Here is a 26,795-nt window from a genome sequence, read left to right as displayed (position 1 = left end):
AAGTATCATAGGACTTTGTTCTAGATAGTATTCGAGTCTTTGGAAATACATTTGTTTGTCTCATTTAGAAGGGGTACTGTAAGGTATTTCTAAAATTGTATTGTGGAAGGGGAGCGTCACTCACCTCGAATGGGCGGCCCCCGAACGGGGATACCAGGAACACTAACCCTCCTGCGTCCCTGACGACCAGGACTCCTCCTTTCTTTTTCTCCCTGCAGGAACCAGACCGCCCGACAGGACAGAACACTAACCCGGATGCGGCTTCCCACGGACCCCGAGACCCCGGAAGTGCCGACCCGGAAGTGAGCTGCCGTAAACCCGGAAGTCCCGCCCCCAACAACAGTCCGAGAAGCAGAAAAGCCGGCGACGAAGTGAGGAGAGCGTTCCAGGTAGCCGACTCGTGGCAGGAGACAGCGCGTAGTGGACCAGCGAAGGAGAGTGGACGGAGTGAGAGGAGCGACGACGAGGAAGTGGAGGACGTCTGGACCGAGGAGTGGTGGAGTCCTCTGGAGGTGGCTGGAGAGCGGCCGTGACTCGCTGGAGAGTTGCGGCGGGGCGCGTGAGTACCTTGTTACCGTCTCCGTGTCCCCCCCCCTGTAGATATATGTAAATACCTGTATAGAAGTAGAAACCACGGATAGATCACCCTTGCACTGTATATATATAGCTAATAGTGTCACTGCACTTCTATCATATAACATAGCCCTAAACCCCCCCTCACTCACTCGGGCACACGTCTTCTCCCCGTTCCCACAACTCTTCCTCCCCCCCGTCTGAACCCTCCCTTCCGTCCCCGTCCTCACGTTCATTCTTGTCCCCACACGACCCGGTGTTGGTGCTAGTACTCCATAAGTCCGTGCTAAAAGGACTAAACCCCTTTGCCTCTCTGTTTCCCTCCGAGGTTACACCGGAGCGTCCCCGGAAAGACCTGAAGACGTCGGGAGGATCCAGTTGCCGGCTGCAGCTAAGAAAACAGATTCTACAGCTTCCGGTCTTTAACCCTTTCCCATCCCGAATGTTAACCCTACAATAAAGACAGCTACCATAGCCAAGTATATCCGGCCTCCACGCCTGTTATTCCGGTCCGCACCAACCCCCAGTCCACACTTGGTGTCAGAAGTGGGATCCGGAAGCATGGAGGCCGCTGTGAAACAACTCGCAGAAAGCCAGGAGCTCCTCGGGAAGATGATGGAGCGCTTCCTCAAAACGGCCGAGGATGATCGGGGTCAACTCCACGATGTCCTAAAGGACCAGGGCTCCGTACAAGACCGAGCCCTTGGGAAACTAGCTGACGTCATGGGTCAGCAGAGACCAACGACTTCTTTGCCCTCGGTGGTCCTACAGAAATATGTCCTGGGAGAAGACCCGGACTTCTTCTTTACGAACTTCGAGCGCTTGGCTCAAGCGGCAGCATGGCCGGCTGATCGCTGGGGTCACTACTTGGGGCCTCTGCTGACGAGAGAACTACAGGCGGCCTACCAACAGGCCAACATAGAGGGGCAGACACCGTATCAGGACATCAAGACCTGTATCCTAGAGAGGCTAGGGATCGACGACGAGACCTACAGAGTGCGACTGCGACAGGCCCGTGAAGGACCCCAAGAAACACCCCGAGCGTTGTCCTTTCGCATCCAAGACCTGACCAACCGCTGGCTGAAGCCTGCCACGGCCACCAAAGAAGAGATCCTGTCCAAAATCTACTTGGAACAGTTCCTAGCCTCACTCCACCCCTCCACCCAGAAATGGGTGCGTCAGCACGCCCGTCTAACCCTGGAAACTGCCGTAGAGATCGCAAGTGCCTTCAGCCGAGCCCAAGACTTCCAGAAAATAGACGAACACCCTACCAGGATGCCCTATGGAAGTCAACCTCGAGCCCAGAGGCCGGCAGCACCCCGAAAACCAGAGCCCGTCCCCTTGTTTCCGTTCCCGGTGTCACCAAGACCCGGTCTCCCTGGTCCCCAGTGCTACCACTGCGGAGGATATGGACATATTGCCCGGTTCTGTCCCTAGAAGGAAGAACCTATGGAGGTCGGACTGGCTAGGAACTATGTATGTCTTACCACGGATGCCAGCCCTCCTCCTTTCCGGTGTCCGGTGAGGATTGACGGTCACCCATTGATGGCCCTCGCCGACTCCGGCTGCAGACAAAGTGTACTAAGGCCACAGGAAATGCCCAGACCAGTGGGGCCTGTGACCGGTGTAGTGGACATCCAGTGCGTACACGGCGATACCAAGAGGTATCCCACCACCTGTGTCCAGGTACAGCACACCTCGGGTGAAGGAAGCCCCCTTACTGTAGGCCTGGTGCCGAACCTACCGGAACAGGTGATCCTGGGTAGCGATTATAATGGCCTGCCCTGTCTGCTACAGGACGCAACTGACTCCCTTGAAAGGTGGTGGTCCGAGGCTCCCTTTTCCCGGAACTCTCCTCCCGTAGCCCCAACAACCAGAATCCTGAAGACGAGGGGGCAAAAGAAGAAGGAAAAAAGGACACACGCTACAGCCTATCCTGTCCAGGTGGAAGACCATCCGTGGGAATCCGATCGGGAGTTTCGTGCTGCCCAGCAAGAGGACCCGGTACTACAGGACGCCTGGGGGCGTGCCCTAGAAAACAAAGATCCCTTACACGTATGTCCCTATTTCTTCAAAAGGAACGGACTGTTGTATAGGAAAGGTGGACCCAACAAGACTCTCAACTACTTGTTCCTGGTCCCTTTCGCGATAAGGTACTATTCCTGGCTCATAGCCATTTGTTAGGGGGTCATTTTGGAGACGACAAAACAGGACAGACCATTCTGGACAAGTTCTACTGGCCAGGGGTGTATAAACAAGTGAGCCAATACTGCAAAGAGTGTCCTGTATGTCAGAAGAACAGCCGGTACCGGCCCCCAAGAGTACCCCTCCAGCCACTCCCTCTCATCGATGTCCCTTTCAGTAGGGTGGGGATGGACCTGATAGGCCCCATGTTACCCTCAAGGACAGGGTGTAGGTACGCGCTCGTCCTTGTGGATTACGCTACCCGGTTTCCCGAGGCCGTTCCATTACGACACCCAACCACTCAGAACATAGCAAGGGCCCTGGTAACCATCTTCACTCGGGTGGGTTTTCCCCGGGAGATATTGACGGACCAAGGCACCCCCTTTGTCTCATCCCTTATGCGTCAGGTGTGTACCCAGTTAGGCGTTAAACAATTAAGGACCTCTGCCTACCACCCCCAGACCGATGGGCTGGTGGAGCGGTATAACGCCACCCTAAAAACCACCCTAAAGAAGCTGTTGGGACTAGAGAGCCGTCGATGGGAGGAAATGTTGCCTTTAGCACTATTCGCTATACGATGCAAGGTGCAGAGCAGCACCGGGTATTCTCCCTACGAACTCCTATACGGGAGGGCCCCCAGGACACTCCTAGACATGGCCCGCGAGGCCTGGGAGGCCGAGCCTGATTGTACCCGACCTCTGCCTGAATATGTCGCCAATCTTAAGACCCACCTGGGTCAAATCCGGGAGATAGTGAGACAAAATATGCTGACCGCCCAGGCCACACAAAAACGCCAGTACGACCGAGGAGCCAAGGCCAGAACCTTCGTTCCCGGTGACCTAGTACTGCTACTCATACCCTCTTCCGATCACAAGTTGTTAGGCCAGTGGCAAGGGCCATATCCGATAACAAGACAAGTGACTCCTGTCACCTACGAAATCGAATTAGACCACACTCGCAACCAGAGACAAATATACCACGTAAACCTCCTGAAGAGGTGGGAGGGCCCCCAGCCGGTGCTATCCAGTGTACCATGCCCAAGAAACCCGTGCTTCGAGGGTTGTGTGGACCCGGAACTACCCACAAGCAAGCAACAAGATCTACGGTCTACCCTGTTACCGCTGCAGACGGTATTCTCCTCCCTGCCTGGGCACACCACGGTCATCGAGCATGCAATACACACAGAACCCGGAAAGATCGTGAGACAACGCCCTTATCGGATCCCAGAAGCACGCCGAACAGTCATTCAGGAGGAGACCAAACAAATGTTACAAATGGGCATCATAGAGCCATCCATCAGTTGCTGGAATTCGCCCATCGTTCTTGTCCCCAAACCTGATGGCTCCATGAGATTTTGTATCGACTTTCGCGAAGTCAATAAAGTCTCGAGTTTTGACACTTATCCGTTGCCAAGAGTAGACGAGATGATAGAACGCATAGGTCGAGCCAGCTACATTAGCACGCTGGATCTCTGCAAAGGATACTGGCAGATCCCGCTGAGGAACGAAGATAAGAATAAAACACAGCGTTCTCCACACCAGACGGCCTGTATCAATTTAAAGTCATGCCCTTTGGGCTTCATGGGGCCCCGGCGACATTCCAGCGGGCCATGAACATAGGCTTACAACCCCATGCCCAATACGCGGGAGCGTACCTGGATGACATAGTCATTTACAGCAATGATTGGCAAACGCACCTGTCCCACCTGAAGCGGGTTATCACCTCCCTGGGGGAATATGGATTCACTATCAATCCTGCTAAGACCGTGCTAGCTGCGCAGTCCGTGAAATACCTGGGGTACCTACTTGGGGAGGGTGTCATCCGACCTCAGGACAACAAAATAAAGGCCATTCAGTCCATTCCCTTCCCCCAAACCAAAAAAGACCTCCGTGTCTTCCTTGGACTACTAGGATACTATCGGAGGTTCATCCCCAACTTCTCACAAACTGCTGTCCCCTTGACAGACCTCCTAAAGAAAAACACCCAAACCGAGGCCATGTTGAAAAACCCCTCACCACAGATGTGGAAGGCCTTTCAAGACCTCAAGCAATCCCTAGTGTCAGAGCCAGTCCTGATCAGCCATGACTACACCCAACCTTTTATCCTGCAAACAGATGCCTCTGATCAGGGACTGGGAGCTGTCCTTTCCCAAAAAGACCAGGCAGGGGTTGAGAGGCCTATACTATGCCTCAGCAGAAAACTCTTCCCTCGGGAATTGATGTACGCGGTAGTCGAAAAAGAACTACTGGCCATAAAATGGGCCATAGAGAGCCTCCATTATTATCTAGAGGGGCGTGAGTTTCTTCTGTACACAGACCACGCCCCCCTGGAGTGGATGGCTCGGAATCGGGGTCACAATGACCGGGTGCTTAGGTGGTTCCTATCCCTGCCACCATACCGATTCAAAACCTTACACCGGAAGGGGGTTGAACAGGGCAACGCTGATTATCTGTCTCGTTATCCCCCACCTGCCTCCCCCACAAGAAAGACAGCTAGGGAAAGGGGATGTGGAAGGGGAGCGTCACTCACCTCGAATGGGCGGCCCCCGAACGGGGATACCAGGAACAGTAACCCTCCTGCGTCCCTGACGACCAGGACTCCTCCTTTCTTTTTCTCCCTGCAGGAACCAGACCGCCCGACAGGACAGAACACGAACCCGGATGTGGCTTCCCACGGACCCCGAGACCCCGGAAGTGCCGACCCGGAAGTGACCTGCCGTAAACCCGGAAGTCCCGCCCCCAACAACAGTCCGAGAAGCAGAAAAGCCGGCGACGAAGTGAGGAGAGCGTTCCAGGTAGCCGACTCGTGGCAGGAGACAGCGCGTAGTGGACCAGCGAAGGAGAGTGGACGGAGTGAGAGGAGCGACGACGAGGAAGTGGAGGACGTCTGGACCGAGGAGTGGTGGAGTCCTCTGGAGGTGGCTGGAGAGCGGCCGTGACTCGCTGGAGAGTTGCGGCGGGGCGCGTGAGTACCTTGTTTCCGTCTCCGTGTCCCCCCCCCCCTGTAGATATATGTAAATACCTGTATAGAAGTAGAAACCACGGATAGATCACCCTTGCACTGTATATATATAGCTAATAGTGTCACTGCACTTCTATCATATAACATAGCCCTAAATCCCCCCCTCACTCACTCGGGCACACGTCTTCTCCCCGTTCCCACAACTCTTCCTCCCCCCCCCCGTCTGAACCCTCCCTTCCGTCCCTGTCCTCACGTTCATTCTTGTCCCCACACGACCCGGTGTTGGTGCTAGTACTCCATAAGTCCGTGCTAAAAGGACTAAACCCCTTTGCCTCTCTGTTTCCTCCGAGGTTACACCGGAGCGTCCCCGGAAAGACCTGAAGACGTCGGGAGGATCCAGTTGCCGGCTGCAGCACAGAAAACAGATTCTACAGCTTCCGGTCTTTAACCCTTTCCCATCCCGAATGTTAACCCTACAATAAAGACAGCTACCATAGCCAAGTATATCCGGCCTCCACGCCTGTTATTCCGGTCCGCACCAACCCCCAGTCCACATGTATGTTCTGTTTTTCACTTTCACGTTTTTCTTTAATGAAAATCTGTAATTTGCCAAGATATGGTAATTATCGTGAATTGTAGCCCAGCCAAGGGGACACACAGGGCTGCAATGTGAAGATGGTTTGGGAGAGACAAAGCAATGCCTGGCGCTGGTTGGGACTGTGAAGGACCTAACCTGACTGATTTGTTCTATTATTGGGGTTGCCTTCACTAAAAGACGCACCTTTCTTATGTTGGATGACCCCACCCTAATGACACCTTAAGGAATGTGTGAGTGAGGGGGCAAGTGAGATGCAAATAAGTGATCAGGAAAAAAAGTAAAGAAGCAGGAAAAAGCGGGAAAATGGAAAGGAGCTTTGTGGATAGAGGGTCTTCTTCAAAATTCCATTATTTCACGAGACCGGGTGTGTTGTACAAAAGCCAGAGTGTGCTATTGGGTACAGGTAAATTGACAGCAGGAGAGATAATTATGTGATGTTAATTCTTTACTCACAACGGAAAAATTGTGGAATATATGCATAGAGCATATTGCAGCTTTATAATGGAAATTTTAACTGCTATTGTTATGCAAATTTTGGGGGGCACCTTTCATTAAAAGGCTCGTGGAACTTACATTTATGGACAAGATTTGCTTATAGCTCTCTGTAAAAAAGCACTTAGCCTAGCGTCCTGTATTTCAAACACGGTGAATCTGGCAGGAAGGCCAGATGGGTGGAAGATAGTTGTGGAGATGGTTAATATCACACCAACCTGCTACCCAAAGGGTAGGTGCCTAGGCTTGAGCTAGTGAATTTATAGGGCGGGCTGAGTCAAAACTGGCTTGCACTCTTCATTAAAGGCTAATGATAAGCATATCTGGGTAGCACAGTGGTCATCCTGCCTGAAACAGAAAGTACCATGATGGTAGTCGAGACAGAATCTGTGATTTATTTCTGCTGGGAGTCTAGAGTATGGAGTCAGGAGAGACAGCAAATAGATTTTTTGTGGTGGAATGGAGTAATATGGTGAGACCTCATACTTCCCAGTGTTTTAATCTCGACAGAGGAAAGGGTATGAAGATAGTCGAGTAGTGTGGGCTGTCATATTTCATGCACTGTCAGAGATTTTCTAAAAAGAAAAATGGCTATCGTCTTGCTACCTATAAGAAAGGTGGCTAACTTAGAAATGTATATATAAGAGGGTAAGCCCTTTCTCAATTTCATACCCACTTAAACACCATCCAACAGTTTCCAGCCCACCTCAACAGTGCCTAGAACACAAAATGTAATTCCTAGTTTCCAAGCTTTGTGGTCACTTCCTATCTGGTTTCATAAACTTTATTCGACAATTAAGTCATAAAAGCAGAACATAAAGTACACATTTCCCAATATATAAAATACCATTAAAATGTATACAATAAATATTATAAAAAGTGATTAAACAACAATAGACTTTTGTCGAATATCGTATACACTTATATTCATAAAATCCATAAAACTTATCATATATACAGTCCAGGGTGATGATACACAAAGCTCGATTAACTGATACATCCCAATATTTACAGCTAAATTAGGTAGACAAATATTAGATTCTCATTTCACTGCCGTAATTGTTTTGCCCAAATTACCCATGCCAATTTTAGAAACTTGGCCACAGCTATAGCAATTGGGGGGCTGGGGTCTGAACATAAAATTCTTAATGCCTCTTCATGTCTGCGGGTGCCAATTATTTTACAAATAGGTTTCACCCACTTCGATCTAGGAGCAACGTAAAGGGGACAAAAAAAGAGAAGATGGCTTATAGTCTCTTGTTCGTCCGTGCACCTAGGGCATTTGTCATTGTCGTTTTCTCCTGCCCATTTAGCTGTAAATGACCTTGTTGGAAGGGTGCCTACTCTAAATTGGAAATAGAGTTTGCGGTCATACTGCTTCTCTATGGCATCCCAATATAATTCCAGCTTCGGTTGAGCCTTAAATTCCAGAAAACGACCTGTTAGATGTAAAGAAAGACCCTTTGTACATGCTTTTAAATTAACCAACTCCCAATACTTTGCCTTCAGAATTTTTTGGAGGGGAATACAGCATTTGCAGGGTCGTCCCAAAGTTCCCCCATTCCCAGGCTGGACAACAAGGACCTAATGGCCTTCAGCCAGTATATTTTGTGGGAGTCTTTGGCAATTATTTCCTTTAGACCCCCTGCATAATGCTGTAATTCGTCTGTGGTCCATATCCTATGCCAATAAAGTAACGGACGTAGGGAAGCAAGATCTTGGACAGATTTTTTTCCAAGGTCCCACATTAATGGTGTCAACGGGGTACTTAACGGAACGCTAGTGGCTTTTCTCAAAAATTCATTTTCCGCTAGCGTCAAATTTCTTAGATTTTCGAACCCCCAAAGTTCTGCTCCGTAAAGGGCCGAACTTAGCACCTTCATTCCGTATATCTCTAATAGTGGGCTAATGGGTTTTGATACTGAGGAGTTAAACCTTTTGAGAAGAATACCTGCCTGCTGGTGATGTTTTAGGACTGCTAGGTCTATTTGGGTAGTCCATCCCAAATCTCTCTGGAGGGTAACCCCAGATAAGTAAAGGCGTCAACCCGCTCTAGCGGGGAATTATTCAAGTATATCTTCCCTCTAAAGGGTTTAGCAGACCCAAGAGGCTTACGGTCAGTAAGGACCATAAACTTTGTTTTCGCTGTATTTATTTCAAGGCCCCGGTCCAAGCAAAAAACCTCAAAGCGCCTTAAGGCACATTGAAGCCCACTTGGCGTTTTTGAGATTATCAAGGTGTCGTCCGCGAACATGAGGATCGGGATTCGCTCACTTCCTATCAGTTTGGGTTCCACAGCATCCAAGCACACAGTCTATTTTAGGTTGAAAGCATTTTATTAAGACATAAAAACACGGGGGAAGGGAATTAGGAGGTCAAGTTTGCATACAGTACAGAAGGAGACATGTTGCAGCGATTCTGGCGGAAAGCGGGGAGGTCGGCAGTCCCGGAGGGGGAAAAAAGGCAAACGCCGTAGGGCAAGAAAGCCGTGCGGATAACCCTCCAATAGTCCCCAACCTCCCAATCAAAGCTAAGCGTGAGTAGCAACCCGCAACACAGCATAAACAACATAGTCCCTCCAAGCCCCCCATCCCCAGAATAAGAAAAAAGAAGAAAACAATACCCCAACATCCCCGTCCAATAGCCCATTATAGAAACATTGTCCCTAGCCTCCCACCCCCAGCCCCCAGTCCCCCCGATCCCATCTCTCTCAATCCGCTGGAGCCGCCGGCGGCGTCAGCCTAAGAAGGCGCAGGTACCTCGGACATGTGATCTCCCGAAATTCCGTGGACAACAGTGCCAAGAAAGGGTGCCAGAGCTCCTCGAACTGGTCAACATTACCAGCCACCGTGAGCGACATCTTCTCCATACCCAGTACCTGCCAGAGTCTGTGTAACCAGCCAGTGATAGAGGGGGCAGTGGGGGTGCGCCAGTGCACAAGGATATTTTGAACCGCTGAGCCTAGTGCAATAGCAATCTGCCTACCCCTGCGGGACTTCAGCGGGTACATCAAGTCATTGGGGAGGCCTAGCAGGACATACGCCGGGAGGCGCGGGAGTTCAACCTCGAAGTGCCTGTCCACCTCATCTAAGACCTCCTTCCAATAAGCAGATAGTATCGGGCACCCCCAGAGAATGTGCGATAGAGTACCCTCTTGTCCGCAGCCCCGCCAGCAACCCTTGTCGGTGAGTTTGTGCATCTCGTAGAGCCTCTCCGGGGTGTAATACCAGTAGGTGGACACCTTGGTAAAAGTCTCCGTCAGCCCAGTGTGGTATGCAGAGTGCCTCGCCCGATATGCGATCCCGTCCCACTCCTTGTGGCTCAGGGTTCTGCCCAATTCTCTGTGCCAGCGCTCCCTCCCCGGGTTGTGGTAATGAAACGGCGGGGGTTGGAGAAATTTGTACAGATCAGTGATAAGCTTGGCATCCGAGGTCCGAGTCACCAGCCACCGCTCGTAAGGTGTGATTTGGCGGGCTGCGACGTCACGCACTTGGGGTTGGAGAGCCCAGTGACGGACCTGCATATAACGCAGTCTGTCCACCTCCGTCAGACCAAAGTCCTGTCGGAGTTGTTGGAAAGGGAGCACGCCCTCCGGCCCGTAAATCTGAAAGAGCGCCCTGCAGCCCGCCCGCACCCAGTGAGAAAAAGCTCCTGGGGCCATGCCCGGAGTAAAGTCTGGGTTACCAACTATGGGCGTGAACGGTGATGGGAAAGTAGTGAGCTCGCGGAGTTCACAAACCGCATCCCACACCCGTAGCGGAACCCGAGTGACAAAGGAGGCGTAGAGATTAGCCGGGCGGTGTGCGCGCCGCAGGAATGGAACCTCTTGAAGGGTGCGACCTGCAACCGCCTGATCTTGAAAAAGCCAGTGCTTGTCCGATTCCCATCTGCTCCATTCCACCAAATACCGGAGTTGCGCCGCTTGAAAATACTTCCGGAGGTCCGGAACACCGAGACCCCCCGCCTCCGGTGCAAGCGTGGAAAGAACCCTCTTCATCCGAGGCCTGCGGCCCTGCCACACGAAGCGGGAGATGTCAGCTTGCGCTTCCTGTATCCAACCCACAGGGGGCTGGAGAGGTAAGGCGCGAAAAAGATACAAAATCTGGGGCAGCACCGTCATCTTCACCGCCGCGATACGGCCCAGCCACGAGAGCAGGCCCTTGCCCCATCGGCCGAGTTCCTCTTTAATCTTCTTGCTAAGGGAAGAATAGTTGGCCTTGACCATCTCGGGCAGCGAAGGTGCAAGCAGGATCCCCAGGTACGGCACCGTGGAAGAGGACCACTGCATAGGGAAAAGACGCTGGAGGTCTCGCCTGGTGTCCGCGGAGAGCGACACATCCAGAGCGGCCGATTTAGACATGTTCATTTTAAAGCCGGCCACGCGTGCAAAGGCGTCCAGTTCGCGAACGCAGGCAGGGAGTGACCGCCTGGGGTCATCCAGGGTCAGCAGGACATCATCCGCATATAGGCTAACAGTATGGGTATACCGACCCATTTCAACCCCAATAGCGTCCGAATTGTCGCGAATCCTCTGGGCGAACGGCTCCATATAGAGGGCGAACAAAAGCGGCGAGAGGGGGCATCCCTGTCTCGTACCACGCTCAATGACAAAACTACTAGAGCTGTGTCCGTTCACCCGCACCGATGCTGACGGTCTCCTATAACAATTGAAGACCATGGAGCGGAACTTCTCGCCGATCCCCAGTTTCCTGAGAACCAGCTCAAGATACGGCCAATGAACCCTATCAAAGGCCTTCTCCGCATCGACCGACAGCAACATCCGTTCCCCCGGGATGCGTGAGGCCTTTTCTAACACGTGCGTCACCCTTTTGGTGTTGTCGACTGTCTGCCTACCGGGCACAAAACCAGCCTGGTCCACCTCCACCAGGCCCGGTAGGTGCAGGCCAAGTCTGGCCGCCAGGATCCCCGTGTAGAGCTTAAGGTCCACATTCAAAAGCGAAATAGGCCGATATGAACCGCACAGGGTCCGGTCTTTCCCGGGTTTCGGAATAACCGACACCGTCGCGGAAAGAAGGTCCGGCGGGATGGCCCCCGGCACAGAGAAGGAGTTGAACAAGCGAGCCAGTATAGGCGCCAGAGTGGAGCAGAAGGTCTTGTAGAACAAGGCCGTGTAGCCATCCGGGCCCGGGGCCTTACCGTGCTTCAATCGCGCGATAGCGGAGATGACTTCCACCACATGGATGTCCCTCTCCAGATGGTCCGCCTGGGCGGGCTCCAGAGACGGGAGGGTCACAGACTCCAGATAGGCCTCAGCTTCTCCTGGCGGGGAGGGCTCCGCGGCGTATAGCGCCTCGTAGAAGCTACGAAAACAATCCGCCACATCCGCATCACCGGAAACCGGGACCCCATCCGCGCCCACTAACTCCTTCACCACATTGCGTTGCTGCGCAGCCCTGAGCCGATGGGCCAGGAGCTTACCGCATCTGTCTCCGCCCGTATAAAAGGCATGCTTCAGACGCAACGCTGCGTATTCCGCCCGATCTAAATCTAGCGCAGAGAGGAGTTTCCTCGCCGCTTTCAGCTGCCTCCAGACCCGAGGAGCTCCCGTGCGGCGGTGAACCTGCTCAAGTTCCCTGACTTGCGCCGTCAGTTCGTCCCTCTTACATTGCCGCTCCCTGTTCTCCGCCGAGGAAATGGAAATAAATTCCCCCCTGAGGACCGCCTTCAAGGCTGCCCATTGCGTCGCGAGGGACGTGTCGGAGTTGCTATTGTGGACCAGGTACTCCTGAATGACCTCCTCCACTCGCGTCACCACCGACTTCCTATGTAGAAGCGTATCCCGAAGCCGCCACATCCCTCTAGAGGGGGGGGCTGCCGGCCAAGCAAAGACTCCCGAAACCGGCGCATGATCGGACAGGGACAGGACCCCGATGTCTGCCGCCGTGGCGGCCGAGCGAAGCGGTCCGCTCACCAAGAGGTAGTCCAACCGCGAGTAAGTGCGGTGCGCATGGGAGAAGTAGGAATAGTCCCTATCGGTGGGGTGCATAGTGCGCCAGAGGTCATGCAGATCCATCTCAGCAATCTGGTCTCGCACCGCTCGAGAAAGCTCCCCCGTCTGCGGGAAGCGTTGGGCAGACCTATCCAAAGCTGAGTCGAAGACCATATTTAGGTCTCCCCCCAGGACAACATGGCGATCGGGCGAGGCAGTGACGTCCACCAACACTGATGCCAGGAAACGATCCTGGTGGTCATTCGGGCTATAAACGGAGCCAACCGTGAAGGTGATACCCCCAAGCCGCATGCGATACACTAGGAGCCTCCCCTTCTGCTCGGCATATTTATACAACACCTCGCCCCTGAAGGAGCTGGCTAAAAGAATGGCAACACCCGCAGTCTTGGTCGCCGCCGAAGAGAAGAATTGGGTGGGGAACTTGGCAGAGCGCAACCTATGACAATCATTGGAAAGTAAATGGGTTTCCTGCAAAAGGCAAATGTCCGCCTTCGTCCCCTCCAGCAGGGAAAGGATCGCCCTACGCTTCACAGGGTTGTTTAGACCCTTAACATTAAGGGTCACCACCTTCAAGGGCGGCATCGCTCCCAGGGGCTCGAAGCGCTATGCAGCAAGCGAAGGAACAGCGGAGGGGGCGCGCGGGGCAGGGGTGCAGGGAAGGCCAGAACCGGCCTCGCGCGTTCATGGGCAGCATCGGACGGGACCCCACCAACAACAAACCAACCCCTAAACCCTCCCTGAACCAACCCACGGCAACTAGCCAAAAACAGAAACAAAGAAAAACATCCCATTGTCTCAGTCCGGCCCGAACGGGCAAGTCTGCAGTAATCAATCAAGTGGACGTTCAGCCACTCATCTCCGACTAACCCCCCCCCAACCCCCCAGTCCCAACCCAGCATCGTAGAGGCTAAGAATCTCTCCCCCCGGAGTGAAATTAGGCCGTCATGGCCACACCGCCGGACTCAGGCGAGGTCCCGGCCGCCGCCCTCAGGGCCTCCGCCATCTCAGCTCTGACGGTAGGGGAATCAGGGCGACTCGCAGTCGCTGGCGATTGTCGTCTCCTCGATCTTCGCCGGCCCCGTCTCTCGGGACGCCTCCATGCGGGCGTTGCTCCGTTCTCCTCCGTGGCTGTGAGTCCCAACACCCCGCAGATGTCTTGGAGGGAGCGCAGCTGGTGTAACACTCCATTCCATCGGAAGATTAGACGGAAGGGGTGACCCCAAGAGTAGGGCGTCTCATGTTCCCGCAGAAAGTCTGTAGCGATCCGGAAGGACCTACGCTTCTGCAGCGTAATGGCGGACAGGTCCTGGTAGAGCGCCACGGGCCGCTCTCTGAAGGTTAAAGGCTGCTTCCTGCGGGCTTCCGTCATAATGCGCTCCTTCAAAGGGAAGCTCGGCAGGAACGCCAGAATATCAGGGGGGGGCGCCGATGACTGGCGCTGGCTGCCCACCCTGTGCGCTCTGTCTATGCGAATCGGAAAGTCCGTGTCCTCTCCTAGAATCTCCCGGAACAGGTCCTGCAGATAGGCCACCAGGTCCGGTCCCGCATCAGTGGATGAAACACCCCGCACCCGGATATTGTTCCGCCTGGACCTGTTCTCAAGGTCCTCAGAGTGGGCCTGAAGCTCGACACATTGCTCCCGTAGGCGGAGAACATCCTGCTGGAGATGGACTATCTCCTCATCGCGGCGCTGGGCTGCCGTTTCCACCGTGTCGATACGCTCGCCAAGGCCCTCGACCTCTCTGCGCACCTCTCGGACCTCGCTGGCTACCTCGCTCTTGAGCGTCTGGAAGTCATCCCTGAGGGAGCTGAATAGGCCCTCCATGAAGGACCTCGTGACCGGTGGCTCGCCTCCAGTGGCGTCTGCCGAGGCCCGAGAGGGCCCCGGGGATGGTTGCGTCCTGTCCCGCTGCTGCTGGGCCCTGCTGAGCATGTCCGGCAGGGTGCGGTCCCCTTTTTTTGCGCCCCCTCTCCCAGACATCCCGGCCTCCTCAATGGGCGAAGCTCAGGGCTGGCCGCTGCAGATGTGTCTAGCCGCTTGTGGACACCAAATGTGAAGGCCCCGCCAGGGACAAGGGTGATGCGTCACAGATGACAAAATGGCGGCACAGTCCAGGGCGAGACGATCACCGCACCGACCAGAGCGGTAAGTAGGGCCAAAAGCAGGGTCCCGTAGTAGGTCACTCTCAGGGAAGTTGGAGCGGGAGCCAGGGCGAAAGGAGGCACTCGGTCAACAAGGGCGCCGGGTGGGCCGCCAGTTCCAGCTCCTCGGCGACAGGATGGCGGGAGAGCGGGACCCGGGAGGGCGGCCCAGGCCGACAAGACCGCCGTAGGCCGCCGGGCTGCAATGGGCCAGGAAAGTACAGAGCAGATGCCCCCCAGATCGGTCGCCGCTGAAACGCCTCCGTCCCCCGCCTCCAGGGCCGGGATCAACGTCGCCTCGCTCACCGGCACCAGCAGCGCAGAATCAGAGCACCAGCGAGGGTCCAGGGTCTGCCGCCCATCGGCGATGTCAGTCGTGTAGGCTCCGGCCGGAGGGTCCCGCACTCAGCAAAGCACTTCGGGTCCGGACCCTCGGGAGCACCAGCACTCCGCACTCGGCCCAGCCGAGGCGCCCGGACAGCGCCTCAACACGCTCCGCCCCCAGGCTCCTCTTCGCGGCCCAAGCCCTTCTCCGTGGAGCGAACTGCGAGGCAAACTGTAGGGCACTTCCTCCGGGGCGACAGGAGTCAGAGTGGCTTCAAAATGTGCCCCAGGAACTCCGGCACGGTCCCCTCGCCCGCAAAGCAGCCGCGGGGGGAGAGAAGCGCAGGAACCGGGGCTCGAGCCGAGCCGGGACGGGGGAGCGACGGGAGGAAGCGTCCGCTCACACCGCCATCTTGGCCACGCCCCCCACACAGTCTATTTTAATGTTATTTTGAGTACAGTCACTGCATTTAGGTATAATGAAAATATACAACCAAACAAACATTCCCACTGAAAGGTCACCCACTAATAATCTCACATCCATATAGGCCAACAACAATGACTTTTTGCTTCTAAAAATCAAGTGTCATGTCTCCTGCATATAATTGGGGCCACTGCTGTGGTGATTTCTGCATAATTAGCGATTTTTCACACTTGCTTCTTAATCTTTCGCTGCTGCAGTAGTGTGTAAATTTTAACAAACAAAAGTTTTCTTGCTTAAACCGACAAAAATGTATTAGAAATGCTGCACACAGTTAAAAGCTGTGCCTGACGCTTTCCATAAGTTAACTATTGACCTTTCACATGTTGATTCCTGTAGTTGGACATTTAAAGAGATGAGCATTTTACTAAGATAAACTTCCCCAAATGATAGACATTAAAAAGATTTGTTTCACTGTGTATATTTAGTCTTATTTACATCACTGACCACGTTCTCAAAGCAGCATTTATTTTCGATGTAAGCAGCAGTTTGTCCAGTGGAGCTCTGAAAGGTTAGAGACAGCCTACATTTTAAACATTATTTTATTGTTTTATATTAAAACTAGCAGCCCATCTCGACGTTGTCCGGGCATGAAAGCAGAATGTCTTCAATGGTTTCGGGTAGGTAATAATACTGTATTTCAAAACCTTCACACGCTTTAGCCGCGAACGTGTTTTTATTTTAAAACCTTAACACGCTCCAGCCGCGAACTTGTTTGTCCGCTGTAGCCGACACCACTGCAATATGTACCTTAACATGCTCCACCCGCGACCGTGTTTGTCCGCTGTAGCCGACGCCACTGCAATATGCGAACTGTGTCCGCTCCAGCCGCAAACGTTTTTTTCCGCTCCAGCCGACGTGTGTGTGTTCGCTCCATCCCCGAACGTGTTTGTCCGCTCCAGCCTACGCCACTTAGACGCACAACATCTCGTCAACGTCCAACGCCCACAACAATGCTGAAGGACATGCCCACTCGTATTGCAACGCTAGTCCTACACAGAACGCTTCTCGCAAGCGGTATAATCCCGCAGTCTTTTGCCGACAACGCACACGCCCACAACGCACTACTTTGCACAAAACGTTCTTTTCCCCTTCTAATGCATATTTTGGGCTGCTGTATAGCCTATGTCCATCTGCTGATACTGTCGTTTGCAATGCTGTATTGGGTGTTCCGATTGGCGCTGTGGTTCCGGAGTTTACCCGCCTTAAAGGTTTGGGCTCTCTCTTTATTATATTAGTATAGACAGATGACAAGCATATACATTCAGAGCAATATGGCATTATTTTCCTGCTAACCATGGTGTCTCAGTTTAATGCTATTTTTACATTATTGCCTACATCATTTGTAATCAAAATAAAGGAAACTACATCATTTGTATGCATTTGTGCTTGAAATATGGTGTATGCCTGTGACATCTGTATAGCCAAAACAACAGTCTCCATGGGCGATTGGGGAGCTTTTGTCTTAGTTTAGTTATCTTGCCATTAATTCGGTCTCAGCTTAATTTTCTTACACCTGGGTAGCGTTGTTTTGAGGTTGCTTTTCCACCCAAACCTTGTTTTTCCTATCTCCTTCTGTTGGTATTTTTCTCGGGGTTCATACTACTCTTTGCTCCAACCCTCAATGTCTGTCCTGCTGCTAGTTGAATTGTGTCCTATGTCCTTGCCAGCAAATGCCTTACATACCATGTTCCATGCCTTATATATACTGTGTTCCGTGCCTTAAATTAATCAGGCTACTCGTTCCCCTTCTAGACCCTAAATGTGATAGTGTGCTCTCTTATCAGACTGCGTAAAGACTTCTGATTTGTATATATTCAATCTAGGTCTGTTTATGCGCTAGATTTCTATATGTAGCCTCATTAATGATACAACATTTTCCCAGAAGTCTGTTAGCCCTCTACTGTTTCATACCATGCAAAAGTAATCAGCATCCTCTATTCTGTCTCTCAGGCAAATGACCTGGGCTCGAGTGTTATATCTATTTATGCAATTGAGTGTAGTATAGACTCTATGTAATTAAAGTGTATTGGCATAAATCTAGCGCTTCTAGATACACTTGTAACTCTCTATAGTATTGATTCCCATTCCTTGTCGCTTGTAGGTTTCTTTATATCCACCATCCATTTGTCTTTCAGGATAACTGATTTGAGCGTCCTTTTTACCGTGCAGTGTTTGAAGCCCATTGTGTACTGGTGGTTCATTTTGCCTAGCTTTGAATTCTTTCCAGATGCTAGCGCTGACCTCCCCTTATAGGAGGAAGTATGAATTGGCCCTCAGATATCTCATAAACCCTGACCATGTGTGAGAAGTTCTTGGGGGTCTCCCTGATAGCAATCAAAGGTTGGTGGGGAATGCATAGTACATCTCAACATTATTCTTGATAGGGTGAGGGCTTCGTAATCTCAATAGTAACTTCATTGCTGCCACTCCACTTTCAGTAATTCTTCAGCACTTCTCAGCAAACTGAAGACACAGAAAAGCTTTTCTGGTACATACGTTTGATTGATATCCTTACTAGTTCAGATTGAGTTACACTGACCACTGGAGGTTGCTACCTATTATAGTGTCTTGATGAAAACAAAACCCACCTTAAATTATTCTGAGGGTTGAAATGTTGGCAGTTATTTTACATGGCAATGAATAATCACAGGATATTATACCCTTGAAATCATTTGATGTCTGGGACAAATGAATTGTACTTGTGACCACTGCATTCTGTATTTTATGTCAGGACACAGAGGCTAACATTATGCAAATCTCCTTAATTGCCTGCTCACAGCAGCAATAAGTGAAAGAATTCAGAACTTTTAAACATTCTAACATGGTATAAATCACAGCAATGCACAGCCATCTTCCTTATTTGTTGCTGCTGTTTAACAAGCTAAGTACTCTCTGTGCTTCCTTGAGTTAACTGTATCTGTAGCTTAGTACGCCTCGACCCGCGAAGGGAATATTATCAGGTTTGTTTTCACCTTTGTGTTGCCTATACCTTTGTTATTTATCCTTATTCCACCCTTTCTGTTGCCAGGGTGTTTACAGTTTAACATTTCTTGCTGTGTGCTCGTGCTGCTTAGGTTATACTTTTCTGTCCCAGTCTAACATGTTACCACTCATGGCTTACCTTTAGAATCTGCCATCATTTAGAAGCTATACAACAGAGAAGTGCTACAAAATACGCTCTCATCTGTACACTGTCAGGCAACAGACTGAGATTGTGGATCATATAATGATCCAAAAAGGAGCAGTAAATAACATATCTACTTGAACCTAAGAAAAGACAAGGGAAGACAACACATGTCTTAATACTGCCCTCACGCACTTTGCAGTGTCATGCTTCATCATTGAGCAGCATCATACATCCAGGTGCAGACCAACACACTGACAGGTGATAGCCTGCCTAAAAAAGGTAAAAAAGTCTAATTTTACTGGGGAAAGATCAAAGTGATGGTGACAAGATCAGTGCCTTGGGCATTACGGATGGGCAGCAGAAAGGCCCGGATGTTCCCATTTGCATCAACAGTGATGAGGCTTTTGGGCCAGAGATTGACCTCCTATTCTTCAGATTTTGATTTCACACAGGACGACATTAAGGTCACATCAGAGGAGGCATCTAAGGCCTCGGGACCCAAAATGGGCATTGTTGACACATGTTTGACCCTCTCTTAACTAAGCATCTTAACTTATCCCCTGAATGGACCCTGGCTCTGCATGTTGCTGAATAAATTGCCTTGTGGCATAGAAAGGAAAACCCCAAAGAGGAATGGTCTCATCTAAGATCTGAGTGCCCCCCAGACTTCCCCCTCTGACAAGGATGCAATGACTTTGGATTTGGATGCCAAAGTGGTGGCCTTTATTAGCAAAAGTGGCAAAGATCCAAGAAAAGGACTTGACAAGCCTTGAAGTCCGTCTAAGATAGTTTGCTCGGTGTTCTTGATCCTCTCACCAAGATGTTCGAGATCGCCAAAATGGCCTATCCCAACGAGTTACTAGTCAACCCAAGGAGCTGCGTCAGTGGGTCCATAGGTCCATCTGTCTCTTGGGGAATGCAAACACTGCGCTCTCCAATAGGGGAAGGAAGAGCATCCTTCTCAAAATCGATCCAAAACCTATTGAACTAGCGAGCAAAGAAGGGGGCCCTTCCTCTCAAGGACACCTATTCAGGGATGAATTTATTAAACATATCACCAAGTATGTAGGAGTTTTTAGCTCCATTCAGAAGTAACAGAAGGGCATCAAGAAAGTGTTCCTGTATAGGGTTTTTTGGAAAGGCTGGGAGAACGAGGGGTTGGTCTCATCTAGATCCTTTTTGGACCATGGTAGCAGGTTCTCCCAAATGAGTTTTGGTTCCTACCAGGACTTCTACTGTCAGAGACAAAGGTTCTGTGGCAGGTCCTCCAGAGCAGATAGGACACAGAGAGATTTTTTCCACATGTAAGAGTTTTGAAAGATCCTTCAGATAACTTGTACTACCAGGCCCTCCAAAGACTCAAAGCGAAATGCTTACAGACAGATCTCTCGTACTCATGGGGGTGTACTTGTAAAGCGCACTGCGACTCCATGGAGTATCCTGGCGCTGAAGACCGCTGGGGAACCCGTCCTGGTTTTCCCTGTGAGATGGTCCCTTTCTGGGTATCTCCAAGGTGAAACCAGGCATCCCCGGCGTCTGTGGGGGGGCGTTGTAGAGATGAGGCAAGCTTAAGGCCCAGAGTTGCTGAGTGTGTTCCCTGGTTAGAGTAGGCACCGAGGCGAGAATTATCGAGTCAGTTTTGACCCTGGTCCATGACCCTGCCGCGTCAGGAATAGAACCCTGGTCCCGGGCCGTTCTCGGCTTACGGGTCTGCCGCCTCTAACCAGTGAGCCACACCACTCCACAACTGTTGTTCTTAGATCAGGAGTCAAGGAAGAAGCTGCTGTGGTGGCTCAGGAATATAGTAGTGTGGAATGGCAAGGCCATTTTTGGGGAGGAACTGGAAGTAGTGATATAGTCAGATGCAAGTTTAGAACGATGGGGAGCAAGATGTGCAAACTCATCCATGGGGGAGCTTTGGACAGATTAAGAGAAGAAGTTACGCATCAACTGCTTGGGATTGTTGCAAAGTTCTTTTGCAATTCGCTGCTTTACCCCAGGTATGATGAGATGTTGTGTGATGCTGCATATGAACATTGTGTCGGCCATGAGGTACATCAACAGGATGGGTGGTGCACATTCCAAAGGTCTTGAACATTTAACGAAGAAGTTTTTGGGGTACTGCTTGAGCAAGGCAATTTCTGTTGTGCGTAACATATTCCTGGTTCAAGCAATGGTGTTGGTGACTAGTTTTTGTGGAATTTCAAGGATTCCAGCAATTGGAGATTGGACAGGAGCGTTTTTTGAGTATTCAGGAGACATGGGGTCCGTTCTAGGTGGATCTCTTTGCGGGCAGGGTGAACACACAGCTGGCGAGTTTCTTCAGCTGAAACAAGACCCTGAAGCTTATGGGGTAGATGCCTTCCTCCAGGATTGGAGGGGTTTGGCACCTTATTCTTTCACTCCGTTTGCCATGATTCAGAGAGTCCTCTTGCATGTACGCAGATGCAGAGAAAGTTCCGGGGTAGTAACACCCCTTTGGAGGTCACAGGCCTGGTTTCCAATCATGCTGGAAATGGCAATAGAGTGCACCATATTAGTACCGACATTGAGGAATGTAATCCTAGGACCGAGAGGGGGATTCTACCCTATTATGGAACATGGTCTGCTAGTTCTGGTGTACTGGAGGATTTCAAAAGATAGCGGTGAATCCCAGGGCATTCAGCAGCTGCTTTCTGACTCATATCTGAGTTGTGGGCATCTGGGAAGAGGAAAGCAGATCAATTGGCCTGGAACAAATGGGTTTATTGGTGAGTTGAGGTTTACGATCACGATTCAACAGATCCAGTGCATGTGATTTAATTTAATTTAATTTAATTTAATTGCGGGTTTATATAGCGCTAGGAATCGACTCCCGGAGGAGTATCTCCACGCTTCGACCGCTGGGGAACCCGTCCTGGCTCACCCTGAGAGATGGTCCCTGATGGGTATCTCTAAGGTGCGACCAAGCATCCCCGGCGGTCTGGGGGGGCCGTTGTGAAGATGAGGCAAGCTGATGCCCAGAGTTGCCGAGTGTGGTTTCTGACTAGAGTAGGCACCGAGGCGAGAATTATCGAGTCCGCTGACCCAGGTCCACGACCCTGCCGCGTCGGGAATCGAACCCTGGTCCCGGGCCGTTCTCTGCTTACGGGTCTGCCGCCTCTAACCAGTGAGCCACACTTCTAATTAACCAAATAACTCTGTTAGATAGATTAACTATCTAACAGAGTTATTTGGTTCAGGTTTGTATTACAGAATAGTAAATGTCTACCGGTCAGCTATAGCGGCAGGACACTGCTTGATAGATGGCGTATCTGTAGGACAGAATGTAGTGACTAAGAAAATCATGAATAGCATGCGAGTACTGAACCCACTTACAACACAGTATACCCCCTTGTGGGATGTTACAGATGTTTTACAAGTTTCAATGAATTGGGGTGAAAATTCTACTCTGTCTTAAAGCATATTTCTTACGAACTTGCGTTTTTACTCTGTCTGGTGTCTTTTAGGAGGACTTTGAACGTAAGGGCCCAGGACATCACCAGCAAGGCCTATCAGCCTGAGGGAGATTATTTTTATATTAAAAACAGAACTAACACATTGTCTACCACTATTTTCTAACCATACTTTGAGTCGAATGAGAGGCTTTACATTGTTAAATGTCTGAAAGAGTAGGAGAAGAGAACGGTGGGTTTGAGGAATAGTGTTGCACAATTGTTGATTTCTGTCAGGTGGCGTCATTCGGCAGTGTATCCCCCCTACCTTGGCAAGATGGATTGCAGAAGTAATGAGGGAGGATGGTGTGGTTGTCAATAGATTTGGTGCTCATTCTCTCAGGGGTGCATCAGCATCAAAAGCTTTTGTCTTGGGGGCTGGCTTGCAAGAGATCCTAAGGGCTGCGGATTGGTCCAATGAGAATATGTTTAAAAGTTGTTATTTAAGACCTGTGGCAAATGCAGTTGATAATGTATTAACTACACTTTAAACTTGCATAATGTTAGCCTCCATGTCCAGACATAAAATGTTGATTTTTCACAACCTGGGGGGGCAGATAATCTGGATTTATTAAAGACATTGAGGCTAAGGTTATCCGACCGCACTGGGTACCCACCCTGATGAAATAACAAACGTTTCAATTTTCTTTTAGATTAAGAAGATTGGATTCAAATGCTGTTAATGAAGCAGTCATTGTTGAAGTTTGTTTCTGTGTTGCAGTATTCTTGTTCGCGAGGCTGGAAGAAGGAAGATTGCTGCTCATTGTTAGAATTTATACTACGTTAGAATGTTTAAAAGTTCTGAATTCTTTCAATTGTTGCTGCTCTGAGCGGGCAATCCAGGATCTTAGCCTTTGTGTCTTTAATAAAATCCAGATTTTCTTACAACCAGGCTGTGAAAAATATACATTGTTGCACCTATCCCTTTGTCACTCTTTCACTTGCACTGCAAAGACACCAGAGCACCATTTATCAATTTGTATTTCTGTAAATCTACATTGCTCTAAAATATATGTCCTTATCTTATTAATTAATTATTTTTTAATTTTACTCAACTAACTGCGACCCTTGACCCTGTGATCCAGGCAAGTCGCTCCCTCTGCCACCGCGCAGACCCCCTGTGTGCCACTACTGCCGCTGCGTGCCTACTGCTGCCTGCCTCCTCGTTGTGATTCTCTCGCTGCCTTCCGTGACCCTCTGCCTGCTGTTGCTGTGCCCCGTGTTTTTCCTTTCTGTAACCCTTGCCCGTTTTAGCTACAGTCTGACCGTCTACCTGTTGTTGCTGTGCCCCGTGTTTCCTTTCTGTACCCCTCGCCCCTTCGCTTCGTTCTGCCTTCTCCCTCCCCCCCGCCCCCTCTTGCCTTCCGTGACCCTTCTCGCCGCTCACTCCCCCGCGGCCCCGCCCCCTCATTCCCGATTGGTTGCCCCGCTCCCAGCTGCTCCTCCCTCCCTCTACCCCTCATATGGAGGCTGCGCGGTGGTGAGAGGAGCGACCCTTGACCCTGTGATCCAGGCAGGTCGCTCCCTCTGCCACCGCGCAGACCCCCCTGTGTGCCACTACTGCCGCTGCGTGCCTACTGCTGCCTGCCTCCTCGTTGTGATTCTCTCTCTGCCTTCCGTGACCCTCTGCCTGCTGTTGCTGTGCCCCGTGTTTTTCCTTTCTGTAACCCTTGCCCGCTTTAGCTCCAGTCTGACCGTCTACCTGTTGTTGCTGTGCCCCGTGTTTCCTTTCTGTACCCCTCGCCCCTTCGCTTCGTTCTGCCTTCTCCCCTCCTGCCTCCTCTTGCCTTCCGTGACCCTTCCCGCCGCTCGCTCCCCCTGCGGCCCCGCACCCTGGTTCCCGATTGGTTGCCCCGTACCGCCTTCCAGCTGCTCCTCCCTCCCTCTACCCCTCATATGGAGGCCGCGCAACGGCCGCGCAGCGGGCGCGCCGATTGTGCGCCGAAGGCGCGCCAAAGGCAAGCCCGTCTGCGCCCGTCCGCGCCTGGACCGTGCCCAGCGCCAGGACCCCTGGTCCTCGACGATGCCAGCGCTCCCGACGAACCTACGCCGCCGCCACCCTCCACGCACTCAACGCCGGCCGACCCGCCGCCTGCTACCAAGCAACCCCGAGGCGCACACACGGACCCTTCACCTGCCAAGCCTGCCGATTCACCTGCGTCCGAACCTGCAACGCACCCGCCAAGCCGAGCACCAACAACAACCACCTCAAGTGCATCCTGCTCAACACCCGCTCCGTCCACAGGCACGCCGTGGAACTCTGGAACCTCCTCGACACAACATCACCAGACGTCGCCTTCCTCACAAAAACCTGGATGAACGCCTCCTCAGCCCCCGACATCGCCATAGCCATCCCGGAAGGCTACAAGATCACCCGGAGGGATCGCGTCAACCAGACCGGAGGAGGCATCGCCATCGTACACAAGAACACCATCCGCATCACGACCAACTCCGACGACACCTTCACCGCCGCCGAGCACCTCCACTTCCAGATACACACCGACCCGAAGACGACCCTCAGAGGCACCCTCATCTACAGACCCCCGGGACCACGCACACAATTCAGCGAAGACATCGCAGACTTCATCAGCCCGCACGCCCTCCTCTCCGCTGACTACATCCTCCTAGGGGACCTCAACTTCCACCTGGAGAACAACAAGGACAGACACACCACCACCCTGCTGGACAACCTCGCCAACCTCGGACTCAAGCAACTGGTAAACACCCCCACCCACTACGCCGGCCACACGCTTGACCCAGTCTTCTCCTCCAGCAAGCACATCTCCTTCAACCACACCACCGGACTCCATTGGACTGACCACAGCTGCGTCCACTTCAGCTTCAGGAGAACCACGACCCACCACCACCAGCAACAGGTTCCCCGCAGGAGCTGGAGCAAGGTCACCGCCGACCAGATCCCCACCTCCCTCAGACAGAACCCTCCCGCCAGCGCAACGGACCCCAACGAAGCATCCCGCATCCTCACACAGTGGCTCACCGACTGCGCAGATGACCTCGCACCACTAAAGACCCCTCCCAGCAGACCCGGCAGCAAGAAAGCCTCTTGGTTCACCGACGAACTCAAAAAATCCAAGAAGAACTGCCGCACCCTCGGGAAAGCCTGGCGCCACGACCAGACCACTGACAACATGACCGCCCTCAAGAACGCCACCCGCAAACACCACCAGCTGATCCGCACCACCAAAAGGTCAACATTCAAAGAACGACTTGAAAACAACACCCACAACAGCAAGGAACTCTTCAGCATCGTCAAAGAGCTCTCCAACCCCAGCGCCGGAAACAACGACATCACTCCCTCGCAAGACCTCTGCGACTTACTCGCCTCCTTCTTCCACCGCAAGATCGCCGACATACACAACAGCTTCGGCGCACCAACCACGCACCCAAACACTGAAACAGCGCCCCCCACCACCACCCTCTGCAACTGGACCCCGGTCAGCACCGAAGACACCACTCTCACGATGAACACCATCCACTCCGGATCACCAACCGACCCATGCCCCCACCACGTCTTCAACAAGGCCGACTCCATCATCGCACCCCAACTCCGGGACATCATCAACATCTCCTTCAACACCGCCACCTTCCCGGAGAGCTGGAAGCATGCCGAGCTCAGCGCCCTCCTGAAGAAACCAACAGCGACCCCACCGACCTCAAGAACTTCCGCCCCATCTCGCTCCTCCCTTTTCCTGCCAAAGTCATCGAGAAGACCGTCAACAGACAGCTCGCCGCCTTCCTCGAGAAGAACGGATCCCTCGACCCCTCGCAGTCCGGTTTCCGAGCCAACCACAGCACCGAGACCGCCCTGATCGCAGCCACCGATGACATCAGATCCCTGCTCGACAACGGGGAAACAGCTGCCCTCATCCTCCTGGACCTCTCGGCAGCATTCGACACTGTCTGCCATCGCACCCTAGCACAGCGCCTCAGCAACATCGGAATCCAAGAGAAGGCACTGGAGTAGATCATCTCGTTCCTCGCCGGAAGAACCCAGAGAGTCCGCCTCCCCCGTTCAGATCCGAGGCCACTGAAGTCATCTGCGGCGTACCACAAGGATCATCACTCAGCCCAACCCTCTTCAACGTCTACATGAGCCCTCTCGCAGCCATCGCACGCCAACACAACCTCAGCATCATCTCCTACGCCGACGACACCCAGCTGATTCTCTCCCTCACCAACGACCCCGCCACCGCCAGAGCCAACCTACACGAAGGGATGAAAGACGTCGCCGAGGGGAAGTCCTCATCCTGGGATCGTCGCCCTCCGCCTGGGACGACTCCTGGTGGCCCCCTGCCCTGGGCACCACTCCCAAACCAACGGACCACGCACGCAACCTGGGCTTCATCCTGGACGCCTCCCTCTCAATGACCAGACAAGTTAACGCCGTCTCATCATCGTGCTTCAACACCCTGCGCATGCTCCGTAAGATCTTCCGATGGATCCCC

General features: G+C 52.2%; 1 protein-coding gene across 3 annotated transcripts in view; it reads left to right on the top strand.

The window, feature by feature from the left end:
* The window catches only part of SPIDR (scaffold protein involved in DNA repair), a 2,204,159-nt gene that overhangs the window by 1,526,710 nt on the left and 650,654 nt on the right, over window positions 1–26,795 (top strand). The gene's annotated exons all lie outside the window — the stretch shown is intronic.

This window comes from Lissotriton helveticus, chromosome 4_1 (assembly GCF_964261635.1).
Source record: "Lissotriton helveticus chromosome 4_1, aLisHel1.1, whole genome shotgun sequence".
In the NCBI taxonomy this organism is placed as follows: domain Eukaryota; kingdom Metazoa; phylum Chordata; class Amphibia; order Caudata; family Salamandridae; genus Lissotriton; species Lissotriton helveticus.
Note: the sequence above shows the minus strand (reverse complement) of the source record. Positions and strands in the feature narration are given on the sequence as shown.